This window comes from Trichogramma pretiosum, unplaced genomic scaffold (genome assembly GCF_000599845.2).
Source record: "Trichogramma pretiosum strain Unisexual culture from Peru unplaced genomic scaffold, Tpre_2.0 scaffold115, whole genome shotgun sequence".
NCBI classification, from domain to species: Eukaryota; Metazoa; Arthropoda; class Insecta; order Hymenoptera; family Trichogrammatidae; genus Trichogramma; species Trichogramma pretiosum.
Window position 1 is genome coordinate 272,355 of NW_019640800.1, and position 16,512 is coordinate 288,866.

The following is a 16,512-nucleotide window of genomic DNA, read 5'->3' on the forward strand; positions in this document are numbered from 1 at the left end:
TTACTCCTTGAGCTTTGAATACGGTGAGTACTTACCACTACATTTTTGATAACTCTCACGTGATAATATGCTGAATTGATTTGACATGATATGACAAAAATTTTGATAAATTTAATGTCAGACTAATTATTTCTATTAAGAGAAATGTGATCGATAATAATATCTTCGTAATGAAAAAATAAAAGTGGAAACCGTTCAACAGTTTTATTTCAACCAATAAATATTTTCTACATTATTTATAATTATTATAATCTTTCGTAAATTATACACATTTTTCTTCAGTTCTTTGATCAATCAACAACCTTATTTTAATGCTTCGATTTTAATTTACCGAGTTATCAAAAATCTACTGCTTCAAGCGAGAGGCCAACGAAAGTTTGCATTGGGTGGCACTTTTTCTAATCCGCTACTGTGTGGTAATATTGTAGTTTATTTACAAAGGATATGTCCTTTCACAGTCATGACAAAATAGATGAACGTATAAAATATAAACAAAATAAATGAGTTTTTCAAACAAAATTAATGTATATTCATGTCGCAATTTTTCAAGCATTATGCGACACTTATGTAAATGAAATTTATAACATCAAAATGTTCCGAAGTAAATCTCATTTAAAAAAATGATTATTATAATCATGAATTTTAATTATATGGGATTTTAAGAAATCCTTGCGGCCAAATGACTTATGACAAATATCACATTGGAATGATTGATAACGATATACTGTATTTACGTGACGTTTCAGGTCAAATTTTCGTCCAAATAATTTTGGACACAACTCACACTCGAAAGATTTGTTTCGAATGTGTACTGTATTTATGTGAAAATTGAGATAGCCTTTTTGTCCAAATGATTTGTGACAAATAGCACATTCAAAGGATTTGCTACGATCATGTACTATAACTTTGTGATTTTTGAGGTAACTTTTTTGTGCATAAAATGTATGACAAATTTCACATTCGAAAGGTTTTCTACGATCATGAACTGCATTTACATGTCTATTGAGGTGTGGTTTTTGTCCAAATGAATTGCGACAAATATCACATTCAAAGGGTTTGCTACGATCATGTACTATAACTTTGTGATTTTTGAGATTACCCTTTTCCCCAAATGATTTGTGACAAATCACACATTCGAAGGGTTTGTTTCGAATATGTACTATATTTATGTGATTTTTTAGGTAATATTTACGGCTGAATGACTTATGGCAAATATCACATTCGAAGGGCCTGCTACCATCATGTACTGATTTTATGTGCCTTTTCAGAACATACTTGTACCCAAACGATTTAGAGCAAATGACACACTTGAATGGTTTGTTGTCATTGTATATCGCTTGGAGGTAACTTTTGTCGGAAACTGATGACTTTTCGCTAACAGTATTTTCAAAACTTTTTAGATTCTTATCATTAGCAAGTTTTAAGCTAGAGCTCGTATTCATTTGACAATTATTATCATAATTAAATCCTTTTCTAATTAAAACTATTGGACTTTCTTTATTCACGTAATTGATGAAATTTCCGTTTTCTATTTTAACAATAGGTAGACAACTTTGATGCTCGGATTTATAGACGGTTTTCGATAAAAACGGCACTTCAGGTTTGACATGTTTAAACTCAAAATCTATGATTATTTTTTTATCTAACCTCTCTTTTAACACAACAGCTTCATTCGCATGTTTTGCCTAAAATAAAAATAGAAGGCTCGTTTTTAATCGTGGATCAACAGAACATAATTTAAATCATTAAACTTACCGATAATTTATGAAACGGAAATGTTTCAGGGTTTTCGACTTTACAAGGAACCATCGAACCGAAAACAATATCGTCACATGCGTCCATGCAAGCGTCGCTTGGTTCTTCCTTTACCCTAAGGAATAATCGAATTCAATAATGAAACGCTAAAAAAATCATTATGACAATATAAAACGCAACAATTTTTACCTGACTACGCCACTGTTGCTTTCCATTACTTCCTTGTATAGATAGAAAATAGATTTACTGTAATTTCTCACCATCTACACTGATAAAAATATTCGAGGTTATGTGCCTCGTGCAGCTAACGCTGCGTAGTACCTCGATCTTAGATAGAGACCTATAATATCTGTTACGGATTTAATTTGTATACACTTGCTCTCGTCGTGGAACTCAGTTTCACACTATGTAACGAGTGAACACCTCAATCGAGTTTATTATCGAGATGATCCGATCCCGCGACTGCGATGATAGCTGCTTGGCAAAAATTTCCCCCTCTACCGTCGACTGCGTCCATACGCAGTTATTGCTTGCTACATGCGTTGCTTTGTTCTCTGCGCATAACATTCTAACAATTGATATTAAAGCTCAAGATAGAGTCCGAGAAAAGTGTCGAATGATTTCGACAATTCCAAATACAAGTTCGATTTTCCATCATCTAGAAAATTGAAATAAAGAAAAAATTTTCGTTGTCCTCGTATTTGTGGGATCTCAATGAACAATTATTAATGTCCGTTACACGCGTTCAATGATAAAAATGTCCATCTTGATTTCAGCTTTAAATTTTAAGGTCCTTTAAAAAATCGCTCGTATGTTTTGAATTCATAGTGTTATTGAAAGTACTATACTACTTTTATAGATTACGAAAAAAGTAAAAAAAAAAAATTCAAGGCAGAACGATGACAATTATATAGTCGTACACATCCAAGCGATGGCCCTGTCAAAAGCACATACTCGCTCGCTCGCTCGCAGTCGTCGTCGAACGTGCTCCACCGAGGAGTCACGATTGCTTTGAAAAAGGCACGATCATCCTTCAAAAAAATATGGAATAATAAAAAAAAAAGGACAAGTCATATATTGGGTTATGAAAAAAATGTGTGCGCTCGCGCGCGCGCGGAAAATCGCGATGGCGCTTATACTACCGCTGCTCCCCAGCGGGGCAACAATTGTCTCTCTTGTCACACGGAGTCGAGATAGTCAACCATATACACGCTGACAAAAAAACCGTGCGGCCTGCCACACAACCCGCGAATCAATGAATATATGGCCCTCCCACCCCCGCCGGATTTCATTTCTTTTCTCTCTTTTGCATACACACGCTACGTCATCATCGCGATGCTACTGCTCTGCCTGTCACGCGCGATTCGTCAAAAGTCAAAGAGAGAGAGGAAAAAATATATATATCGTCGTGGATGTCGAGAGCTCGCGAGCTACTTGATACGTATACGTATACATTGGCTGATGTTGCATACACCGCACGAAACATCATGGGCCCGAAGCGAGTTTTCATTAATCTTCGAAGGATAGATGCCGATTGATTTTCATCCGGAGATTGACTCTTTGATGAAAATTTGATTGTCCGTTTGCCCATGGAGAAATGTTCATTCGCTTTGTTTTGTTTTTTTATTGATAGGTTTAACAAGTTCGTCATCGAATGAAAAATGAATTCGAGTTTATATAGAATTGACTATACACCTTACGAGTGTAACAATAATTTAAATCATGCGTCGATATATATCAATATTGTACTCGAGCAAGATTGAACTTAAGTCGATTACTTTTCTCGCACAAGACAAAAAAGTCCCGCGCATATGATGCTTTTATCCAGTTAAATTGCTCGCAAGCTCCAAGTTTTTTCGCTCATTCGCGCTCAGAGGAGCTCTCTTTTAACCGGAGCGCTCCTTTAGCTTCGTGCACAAAGTTTCTTCTCTTTTTCTTTGGTGTGGGAGGCTATATACGTATGTATTAGCTACCGCTGAAGCACTTTAGATAATAAGGCCCGGCCTTTTTTTCCCCCCCGGGGCTTCCTCCATATATCGCACTTACAAAAGGGTAAATTAGGTCTTCGTTCAAAGAATTATCCCTCTAATTTCGTTTCGTTTGTGTCCCTCTTAGCGCGAGTTTTTTTCTCGCAGCTCGGGTGGAAGACATCGCTAATTTTTTTACTCTGCGTTGCGAGCGTATTTATTATTACTGATACATAAGAGATTTTGTGAAAGATATAGTGAAAAACAAAGGAACAATGTCGACGACTATTGAGAGAAAAGAAATTTCAATCTTGTTACACGAGATCAATACTTTTACAATATTTCAATACCGAAAATATGCTCGACAGTCAATTTTTTCACCGTATGCGTGTAGTTGCACATGTAAACGTGGCAAAATTCCTCGTGCAAAAAAGGGGAAAAAATGGTAGTTTCCTGGTGAAAAAAACTATCCGATCATCGTGCGTGACTTTTTTCAAGATTTTAAAACCAATAATTTTCATAAACTTGAATATAACAATCGGTACATTTTTTGTAAAATTAAATATTGAACTGCTCTTTCGCTTGAAAATAAAATGAAAAAAGGAATCAATAAAGTAAAGAGAAATGTCTACTCTCCCATCGCAGCGTACAAGCTCATAAGATTGTAAAACCACGTAGTATCTTCCAGTATAGCCATATACCATAGTCCAATCACGTGAACGAGAAGAAGAAAAAAAAAGCGAGAGAGAAGTAGTGTCCGTGTGAAAAGACGATTACAAGGAAAGATCGTGATGTTGGACACCTTTCATTTTTCACCCCCTGCGCGTGTACACAGCAGCGAGACCTAACTGAATTTGCCCGCCCGCGCCGAACGAGTCTTTGCGCCGGCCGAGAGTAGATGTGTGTAAAGTCAAAAGCTCGAACACGGAAAAAAGTTATCTATCTAATTTTCGGAGGGGAACCTTATGGGCACATGCCTTAACACGCGTACAGACTTACACACACACGAGCGCAAAGCCGACATAAGTTGGCGTGCAGGACTCGTCGCTATCATTTATACGAATTATCCAGCGATGTGCCCTGTGTGTGCGCGCCGGAATCTTGGGTGTAATGGGGTCGTTTGTTATTATTAGTTTCGCAGCATCGCCTTCGAAATAAACCTGTAATAACGTTTCGATCGTCGTGATAGGAGTGCGGAGCGTACGCTGTAAAAATTATTCGTAAATTTTAAGTAGGCGTACCTCAATGATCTTTAAAATAATATTTACTTCAAAAGTACAACAGTTTTTCTTAAAAACCAATGATCTTTGTGCGATAAATATAGTAGTAATATTTAAATTAATAAAGTAACAATGAAATAATTCGTCATTTGACCAATTTACAGGTGAAAAATTTAATACTGCTGTCATTTTATGAAATTCAATTGGAATGCTCGTACTAAAAGTAACGCACTATACTTAATAATTGTATGAGAATAGAAAATTGTAAGTCATTATACTCTTTTTTCAACTCTGAAACTCTTCTTTCGAATACGCAGTACTCTGAAGGCTACCGCTAGACGGCGTATAGACGAATTTTCGAAAACCAAATGAGACAAAGCAGTGTTGTAGCAATAAAGGTACCTTACACTCATAGAAGTATCGTCCGTTTGTCAGGAACAGGGACGTTATTGCACGGTAGAAACGGGTCCCTCTCGCTGGGCTCCATTCTATCGCGGGAATGGATACGGTGCTATAGAACGCAATGTTTTCAACTGAAGTTGACGAAAATTGAAATTAACACTGAATTCTATAACACCGATTTTATTCCTGCGATTTCTGCGATAGGCAGCGAGACGGATCCGTTTCTATCTTAGAGACGACACCCCGTTCTTGACAAACGGACCACCATCAGTGTACACCTCCAAATTGACCTTGGTTATCCCATGGTTTTTTAATTGTATATTCAAATACAATTGCATTATATTTGAATGCCAAATGTAAATTATAATTCCCATGAAAAATATTAATTAAAAAATCTATTACGAAATCGATCGAATGTAGCAAGGATGTTCATAAAAATCTGCGAACGGTTCAGTCGTGGAAGAATAAGCGACAGTAGCATCGGCAGCAACTATATACACAATTTCATATACAAGAGGGTCTTGTCTCCTGCGCGTAGCTCGAGGCGCTCGTCATATTATGTTTGCTCTCGGCTGTTTACCAACAAGACTTGGATTTTCCGCTCTCTCTCTCTATCCGTGTGCCACCTTCTGACGTTTAAGGCCAATGATTCGATCAATTTGAACAAGGGGATGCGGATGAGTCGACTTGATTTTTGCAGCCTTTTGCGAGCATCTATTGTTACTCGATCTTACGTGCCGTATACTTTTCGTGTAATTAAATCTGATAACCGATACTTCGAAGAAATATCTTTTTGCCGTGATAATACATCGTATACCACGAGACATTTTTCTACTTTTCATACACGAACGGTTACCGACGACGCTTCCTTGCTTCCGAAGACTCGCAAAACAGATGCGCGAGAAAAATTCGTATAGCCCTCCGCAAAAGGTATGGAAATTTAGGGCAACCGTTCGGAAAAATTGAGTAAGCAAGATGCACGAGTGCGCACGCGACGATGGTATACAGGAGCAAAGACAATGTACAAATCTTGCCGCGCGTGAAAACACACGAAAAGATGGGGGGGGCCGGGGGTGGTGGAAGGATTGGAGGCCGTAAATATTATCTGCTAAATAAAGCTTCGGGCTTTCGTCGACTTTATGCATGCGTAATACGCAGCGAGACGATGAGTAAAAGTTCTGCCGCGACATTTATACTGCTTTTTATCAATGAGAAGGGGCTGAAGAAGTCTTTAGTTTCTTAGATGAAGTCTTCGATAAAAAAAAGAAATTGGAAAATTGAAAGTCTTTTGTATGTAAATTTACAACCAATTATTAATAAATTAAGTTAATTTTTCATAAAAACTAACAGAGAAGAAAATAATATCAAGCTTAATCATTGTTATATTAAAAGAAAAAAATCTTGAAAAATAATTTTATAATCATTAAAACACTTCTTTTTTGTTACTTGTTATGTTTAATCTTTATACCGTGTGTATATTTTATAAAATCGTCATAGTATTAGACGTTATTTTAAATTTTAGATAATTAGGATTTAATTCAAATTATTTTTCAAATAGTTGACCAAATTCATTTTCAGTAAAAGAAAACTTCTGCAAGATCTCTGAACTCGATGTTCAAATGAAATATTGACCACACGTGGCATAAGATTCGCCGAAATTTAATTTATTTCAAACGCAGCATCAGAGACAGCTACATTAGAAAAAAAAAACCACCATCTTTCCAGTTACACTTTATTTCTCGTTGGAAAAAAGAAAGTTTTCTCTCTCTTTCGGCCCCGAAGAAAGAGGGCGAAAAATTTCAAAAATTCACACTTGGCGAGCACGCGTAGGTATAAAATAAATTTGAAAATAGGTAACCGCATTTTCCAGTAGAGCGGCTGTTACTACTGTTACTGCCTGCGCGCATACATATATATATAAACGTCGTCGTTGGAGAAAAACAAAAAGAGCAGTCGCGAGGCGCAGAGAAAGAGAGAAAGAGAGTCGAGGCTGAGAAAATACGAGGCAAAAAAGGAAGGAGTGTGTATATACGCGTGTAAAAGGAGCGCGAGAAAAGCTAGCCGGAGCCGCTGCGCTGCGAGGAGCAGCGAGTCGGCCGCACAAAAGGATGCGGGAGAGATAGTAGTAGCGAGCGGGCGGGCGGGCGCGCGCCAGCAAAGGCCACATTTGAATGCCTCCGGATACGGGGGTTTGGGTGCTCTTTCATCTTTGCTTTATCGTACATATATACACATAAAGAGAGAGAGAAAAGAGAAAAGAGAGCGGGCCATAACCTCTTCCTACTGCTAACGTTTTTCTCTTTCCTCCCTCTCTTTCATAAGGGAGAGAAACTCTTTTCTCTACTCGTTGACTGCATGTAAAACAGCTCTGCTTTCCTTGCTGCTCGCTACTACTGCGCGACGCGTATCATACAAACACTGAATAATTATTTTCGCTCGACTCGAGAGGTTCGTAAAAACATGCAAATTTATCTGTATAGGCGATGCATCGATTGAGCATATAATTATTATATCAATAGCAAAGCGAGTGCAGGCATGCCTATTACGTAGGCCGCTTCGGCCAAAAAAAAAGGACGATGATGCACGTGCAGCTATACGAGCGCCGCGTGGTCGGATAATCCACTCTGCGAGCTCGCGAGCTAGAGAGAGAGAACCTTAACTTTGTTTTGCTTGTGCGATGCAGCGAGCGCACGCACGAGGCCAGGATTCGATGCTCATGCGACATGCGAAAACAGAGCGTGTGTGTGTGTGTGTGTGTATACGTAGGCAATGCCAAACAACAGCGGCATCGGCGCGAGGTGCGCGCATCATCCTTTGTAGCGGTTTTCTGTGATTAAAGATACTTCGCGTAGTGTAACAAACTTAATATTGTCGAACAACACATTTCTAGAATAAAGTACATATTCAACCTGCGGTTTGCTCTTTCAGTCTCTCTCGCTCTGCTCCGCTCTTCTGGTGTATATCAATAATCCTATAGAAGCTGCTATATATTCACGTGTAAATTACTCTTACGAAAATGCTAATCATTTTGGGACTGATTTTTGACCATGGAAAAAGTTTTCATGGAACAACAAACGTTCATGGGTTCGTTCGTAAGCTGAAGTTCTAAACTGACTTATACAATAATTTTGACTTCGTCACTTGCAGGTTAACCGACTAAGCTACTCGACATCTAGCGGTGGAGGCTTCAAGTGGTATCATCATATCGAAAGTGGTTTGAAGCTGATGTAAATTTTTTTTCAACAATTAAAGCGTCATTTTCAGGTCATTTAAAATGCTCTCAATAATTGCAACACGATTGCGATCAAAAACTCACAGTAATGTAATTCAAAACATTTTCAATTGTCGTTTGCTGTTCATCAAGTTTATCAGTTATTAATGTTAAGTATTTCTACCAGGAATGTACAAGTCAAAAATTATTTCTAGATAATTTGAGTAAAAAAGTATACTTATCGCGTCGATGCAAAGTTATACTCGTTGAAATGATCATTACGAAGCGCGATGTAAAAAAGCTTCGATAACGCCGATGCTGCTGCATCATCCAACGACGTCGACGACGTATAAAAAAAAAATAGGCAAGCTACCGAGAGAGAGAGAGAGAGAGAGAACGTAAGGAAAGGTATGTATATATAACATAAAAAATACTCTCTCTCTCTCGCGCGCGAGCAAGGAAAAGAAAGAGGAGCAGGATTTCTTTCACGAGAAAATAATTAAGCTTTTCTATGGGAAATGATAGATTTGGCGGAACTGCCGTTCGCTCAATCAACGTCAGAGGTCGACAATGGAATTCAATGGATGGAGTTCTCCTTTATTTAAAGTAGCGCATTGTGTCGTCGTCGTCGTCGTCGTCGTCGTTTTAGTCGCCCCGAGAATGTGTAAGTGTGTGTGTGTGTGCGCCTTAAATACGTATATACTGTATAATGCGCACGTTTAAAGCTTTCCTCACTCCTTAACTCCCTTATACCAATCAGCTCGGGATCGTCTCTTCTTTTATCGCCTTCTCTCTCTCTCTTCCGCTCAGTCTTTTCCTCACTCTCTCTCTCACCGAGACGTGGATTTTTTTTCGCCTACGTATAGATATATATGAACGTCAGCGCGACCCGAAGTGAATCAGTCAGCAGCTGTTCTGACGTGATCTCGCGCGCGCCACGAGTTGTATGCGAGTCGAAGAATCGACGACTACTTTCCAGATGTGTAGAGGAAAGTTCGTCGGAGCTAATGAAAAAAATCCGCACTGTCATCCGATCGCGCGAGCTCGATATCAAGCAAACTTTTTTATCGGCAAGATTGCTTTTTTCCATCTCTCTGGGGCAGCAGCAGTAGCAGCAGCAGCGACACGACGTTTCGTTCTTTCCAGGTGCTTGAGCTATTCCTGCTCGTGGGGGGGCATGCAAAAATTGTACATAAATAAATTTGTTCGGAAGCTCATTTAGGAATATAAAAAAAAAAGAAAAGGGGAAAAGTTCCATTGGCAAGTGGCATAGCATAGGGAGAGAGAGCATTTAGCGGTGGTATCGCGCGCCGCGCGTCCATTGAAAATGAGCACGTCCGTGTACGCGCCGATGAGCGAGAATGAGACTGAGAGAGAGAGAGAAGAAAAAATGGAGCGAAACGAACGCGTAGTACGAAAAAGGGAGTCAGGCAGGGCAGGGCAGTGATGTTCTTTTCTCCAGCAGTTGTAAACCCCTTTCGAAGTCCTCCTATATGCGGGAGAGGCTGCTTCGGAAACTCGAGAGAGAGAGACTGGGAAGTCGACGGCTGGTATTATTCCAAACCATTTGTCACCTCAGACCCGACACGATCTCACCCCTTTCGTTCGTTCGGCGATTCTACCGTGTTCCCTCTGTAACGCTGATTTTCTCTCGCTTCTTTCTCAGTTTTTCCGTTCCTTCGTGGAGCACACAGACCTCCCCTGCTTTCTCTCTCACTCTCTGTCTCCTCGGTTGGCATTATCGTTTTTGCTTTTCTTTCTGCTTGACTTGACCGGGGATCCCTGATTTGTTAAGTTACTTTGGGCGCGTTTAACATGGACTTTTCGTGACTTTAACGCGTATTAACGCGACGATATCGAAAACAGCCATAAGTTTACATACTTCAGAATGTTTTATGAAGTTGGTCAATATATATATTAATCGGAATTTTTTGCCACTTGCGAGTTAACAATACTCCATCTGTTGATGAAATCAAAAAGCTCACGATGAAATGAGACAACTTTTATAAATCTTGATACATAATACGGAACGAGTTCTCAAATATTAATATTTAACTTTTCCTACAAAAATGCGAATAAACATCTGTTAACAACTTGAACGCAATTTCACAAAAATCTGTACATAATTTTTTCAAAAATCCACGTTAAAAAATATACTTTAAAAACCGAATACGTAATCAGCATCCGTAACAAGAAAAAAATGAGTTTCCTACCGAACACGGGCAATCGTCTTCCAAAAGACCTTCTCTCGCAAATGTAAAAAAAAATTCGAACGCTCGCAGTAAACATGCGTGAGCGTTCATCTCGCCTAGGCGTGCGAAATGGCCATTCATAATTCTCAATTACGCGATTAGCGCGCCAGTAACAGCTCGCTCCGCACTCGTGTTTAAGAACGAGCGTTCCTTTTTTCTTCTCGCGTACTTCTTTCTGTCTCTCTCTTGTGCGACTTTCCAACTGCGTATAAATGCACAACTGGTCACCGGGAGAGAGAGAGAACCTTGATATAATATAACATCGTTGCGCGAGCGCAAAAATCTAATCTGCTAAAAGTATGCTTAATTATGAGCCGTACACGCATCGCCGATGGGAGAGACGGAGAGAAAAAGAGAGAGTGTGTGTGCATGCCGAGCGTACACTTCTGTTTTTGGACTTTTCCATTAGCCAGATGAATCGTTAGTCTTTTGTTGACTTTTATTGGGGAACGCGCGCTTCGGCCGCGATCCTCCGTCTCCACTGCTGCTGCTCAACCTTCTCTGTTTCCCGTCTTTCTCTCTATTTTTTTTCCTTCTTTTGCCTACTGTAACAGCTCCGACGGTAGTTCGCTGCTTCTCGTGCGCGCGCGCGAGCTTTTTTACTCGTTTCCCTGTAAACTCGCGTTCGAGTGAGAAAGTATTACATACACGCTTACCGGCAGCAGTATTAATTTGCTAAAGCTCGTTTTGCCGCTGTCTGTTTGTCTAGGATTTTAAACAGCTACGTGTTACATTTATGCTTAAATAAAAATAATAAACTTATCATCTTGAATACGATACCTTGACTCTACGTTTAAACTCGAGCTCTATCGAAAAGTGCTCGACAAACAATGTTCATAAATTAAGGGTAGCCCGAAACGAGTACATAAAATGTTAAGGGCCACTTCGAATCCTCGAAGCAATTAAATTTCCATGCCTTTCTCTCTCTCTCTCTCTATCTCGTTGCCTAGAAGAGTTTGGGCTATACCATATCCCAAGTCCTCGCCCAATGGCCAAGTTCGGGGACGTATACACACACTCGAAACTATTCTCTCTCATACACACACATGCGCGCGATGGACAAAACATATATCTCGAGTAAACGTGTGCGGCTCCTGAGTAGCCGCTCACGAAATCGTTGAAGCAAGTCCATCCGAATCGACTACTACTCGCTCCACGCGGCGCGCAGGAGGGTTAATTTTCTGGTCAGTTGGTCGCTTCTGGGCTGGAGCGTATATATACGTACGCTCGATCCTCGAGACTGCTCTCGCTCTCTGTCTACTTTAACCCTACATAAATATCCGGAATTAGCCATTTCTCCCGGTCTCTCCCTCTTGCTCTAGCTCTAGTGCGCATTCGCCTTCTGCTTTTCTTTACTCGTATTTTCTCCCCCCGCGTGTACACGATCTCTTGACCGATTAAGGTTCGGGCCTAGACCAAGAGAGAGAGAGGGAGTATATTATTGTATTCCGAATTGTGCGAGCTCCGATTCGAGGACATTATACGGCTGTACGCTAGCCATCTTGCGCGTAAAACTGAATTGACGTAATTGAGCGGAAAACACGAAATGTTCATGACCATCGCGGCCTTTGTTCGATGCTTATTTTTTCGTACGTAGCTCTTCCACATACTCCCGCGCGTACAATGCACGCACAATACACATACTTCGGGCTCCGGAAGAGCGAAAAAAAAAACGAGGGTCTCTCTTGACTTTCGGGGATATACGTATAACGTTCGTTTCTGTCTCTCTCTCGGGTTTCTTTGCATAATTAATCAGCGTTCAAGTTACCGACTTAATTTTTTCATCGAGGGGGTGCTTCCTCCTCCTGGGCGATTTTTCTACCCAGGGGCCACTACTGTATACGCTGATTAGTCATTTTCATGATTGTTCATGAATTCGTAACGATGCTTTTAAAGGCTTGGCCCGTGGCCTCTCACTCTCTCGGACTCTTTCACTTTTAATTTTTATCAGCAGCAGCTTCGAGTATAACAGTAAATTATTTGTTGTCATTAAAAAATAAGATATATATTATTTACTATATTCATTATTTCGTTTAATGTTTAATGCCTTTGATGAGCGGTAGCGGCCAAACGCGGTACTTTGGGAAGATTTAAGGAGTGACTAGTCCACTATTTTTTTTTTTTTTTTGTTTTGAAGAATTTAGAGATCGACTTATCTGATCCTGACAAAAGAGTAAGTGCCACATTTACCGGACCCCCGCATATGTATCCAGAGCTTAAGTCGAGACCACAGTTTGAGGAGCTTTGGCTCTAATTTAATCCTATAGGAGGCCATGCACTGTGTTTCCCCAGAAAAACGAAGAATATAACACACAACCAAGAGCGTTTTTTCAAGAAGATACCGCACCGAGCCTGAGGTGAAAAGTAAAGTCATTCATCAAGTACTTTTTTGGGAAGTTTTGCGAACATCTTTATATCGAAGTTCCTTTTAAATCTCTATTAACTTTGAAAAAAGAAAATTCGTTCTTATAAATTGTCTATTTTTATATTATAAATAAAGATTTGCATTGATATTAATAATCTAAATTTATCCAACCATCCTTCTTCCAAATGTCAACAAAAAAAATTCAAGACAACACGTGTCACGCGATAGAAAATATAAAAAGCCTCCCCCTTGACAAAAGTTTCTGCGAAAAAGCTCTCTCTCTCTCTCTCTCTCTCTCTCTCTGCGAGTCCGAATTTTTATCCGATATATAGCGCGCGATACATCTACATCAGTCTTGTTTTCCTCTCCCACGATAGCTGGCTATACTACTAGAGACTTCTCTTTCTTATACGAGCACCCATAAGGTCGTACACAGTAGTCCAGCCGCCCACTTCGCGACTAGCATACATATTCACGTGTGTGTGTGTGTGCTCCAAGAGAGCTCGAAGAGTATTCCTCGATTTCTTTTTCTCTTTTTCTTTTTTTTTTTTTATACAGCAGCAGCGAAAAAAGAGATAAACTGAAACTTTGTCCAATCCCGAAAGATCTATCCATTTATATATGTAGAAAATGTACATGGGTAAAGCGTGTGTCTGTGTGCGTACACCCGTATATACGTATACAGCGAACAACGATAGCTTTTGGGCGATCGGAATCTGCGAAAAGTATCTTGATCCTGTATTTGAATACGGGCAAAGCTCTCTCTACCTCATCTTTCTATCTCTCGCAGCAGTCCTTTTAAGTATACACGCCGCCCGGCGGACTACATGCATTTTAACTACAGAGACGTAGACTGGCTATACAGGAGAGAGATTCTCTCTCCCGTACGGCTTTTCCAAGTTTCTCTCTTAGTTCAACTACTTTGGGGGCTTAGCCCGCCGGAGCCCCGCCGCCGAAAGCCTCGGGGTTCAAGAACCACCAGCCAGCCAGCAGCTACTGCCCCGGCTACTGCTATTTTGTATAGCCGGAGCGTCTCTAGTGCATCCTTTCTGTGTACAGTACGTCACGTAGCAGCGCAGGTACACACGCTTCTCGAGCAAAGGTAAAACGATCGAGTGTCCCTTTTGCGCATAAACGGCGCGCGATCGACGAAGATGTTCAGCGAGCGATTTCAGAAACGAATGACGTTCGCAGGAAAAAAAGAGGTGAATAAAAAAAAAAAAAGAAAAAAAGGATTCCCGCCGATAAATCATTGAAAAGGAGGAGTAAAGTCACCGGGCTTTCATCCCGAGCAAAAGAAGAAAACACGAAAAAGCTCTCTTGGCCAGTCGACACATACACTTACACAGTCGCACTATCGAGTGCCATACACACGCAGCTCGAGCTTTAGCTCCTTATCACGGGTCCAGCCGCGAGAACGGAAGGGTTTCTCTCCCAGGAGGAGTAGTAGTATACGCGCGCGCACACATAGATATCTCCGCATGTGCATGTAGAGAGAGATAAGGAGGTCTGCGATGGGGGTGGGGGGTGCTGCTGCTGCAGAGGCGAGAGATGGCGACGGCGGAGGCAGCAGCAGTAGTAGGTGTTGTAGTTCGTCCGTCGTTAAGCCGCCGCCGCGGCCAACCGACGAGAGCGACGGTGGCGGCGGCGGCGGCAGCGGTGGCGGTGGCGCGTCTCTGTCTTGGACGAAAATCAATACGTATACTCCGTCTCTCTCTCTCTCTTTCTCTTTCTCGTCGGAGCTAGAGCTCTAGCTCTCCTACGTATCGTATATAGTAGCGGCTGCTGCTGGCCCGGTGGCTGCTGCTGCTGCCTGGGAGCGTCTTTCTCTCTGTACTACCCTCCCTATTTGGCCTTATACACCACCGGCACTGCCGCCGCCGCCGCCGCCGCCGCCGAGCTGCTACTATACTTCTGCTTTGCTGCTGGTGCTACTGCAGTTGCCGCGTAATTACCACCCTCAAGACACACGTGTGCGATACGTAACCCTCTCTTTCTCTCTCTCCCTTAGAAACCAGGCCGCCGCCGCCGACGCTCGCTCGCTCCTATACCAACGCACTCGTTCGCACACACACACATACTCGCATACGTGTATAGGTATACTCGGGGCTTTTTCGTCGTCGTCGTCTTTCTTGTCGTCCAACCGGTGAGAGAAACTTCCCCCGCCCCCACCGCTCGCAACACTGTGTGTCGGTGTACGTTTTAACGCTGATGATGCTCCTCGCCTCGAAGCTTTGGCTCTGCGATCGCGTCTTATATGAGATGCGCGCAGACTGCATAAAGTCGTAAATAATGAAGATAATGATGTTGCGCGTGTAAGGTTGGAAAAAAATCCTCGAGTTTGATGTAAAGTCAGATATTTGAAATTCGGGTTACCGATAGTAGAAGTTTACACGCAATCGTTGTTGAAAATAAATGTTTCGATATACTGATTTAGTTCTTGAAAAATTTACGAAACTTGATCGCAATCAATGCCAGCCTCCACCGCTAGATGGCTAATACCTTGATCTGTAAATCTGCAAGTGATAGTGAAAAGGTAATCGTATGAATAATTAAAAATCTAGAAAGGTCAGATGGGGTGGCCATTCTTTGAGAATTTTAGGTTGGCTTACGTTCTCGATAGACCGGGGTCAAACGTCTTACGATATTTTCACGTCGTCTTCGGTCTTCGATCCTCCGGTTGGCCATGACAAAGGTTTGGTCTTCTCGAGCTATCGTTTTTTACACTCATATAGTTTACTTTTTTTTTTTTCACGAGAATCACTAGCTCGAATCGATACGATCTTCGTGTGATTGTTCTAACGTGCCTTGAACAACTCAAAATACGTGTCGGTTTCTTACCCATGTCATATGCACTCGAGATGCACACGAGCAAAGATCCAAAGGAATAATGTCAGTATCGACCGCTAGATGGCGAATACTTTCACCTGTAAATCTGCAAGTGACAAAGTCAAAATAATTGTATATATCAAATTACAGTTCTGAACCAAATCATCTAAAATTGACATACTTTTTTCAAAAAATGTTTATTTTTCCATAATCTCAAAATAATATTATCAATGTAAATAATTTCATAAACTAGCCACAGCAAGGCTAAAACAAATATGCATCAACAATTACGGCTAGTGGAAACATGGGCGCCTACATTATCTACAAAAACTTTATACATTGATTTAAGTCGTGCTAATCACGCAAATGTATTACACCATCATAATAAAAACATAAACCAAATTATCTATCATCATAACTATAATTGGAACACTACGCGTCTAAACAGTAGAAATTATCAATTCGTCACTAAACTAATCAACTTGTACAGCTCGCACACACATACCTACTC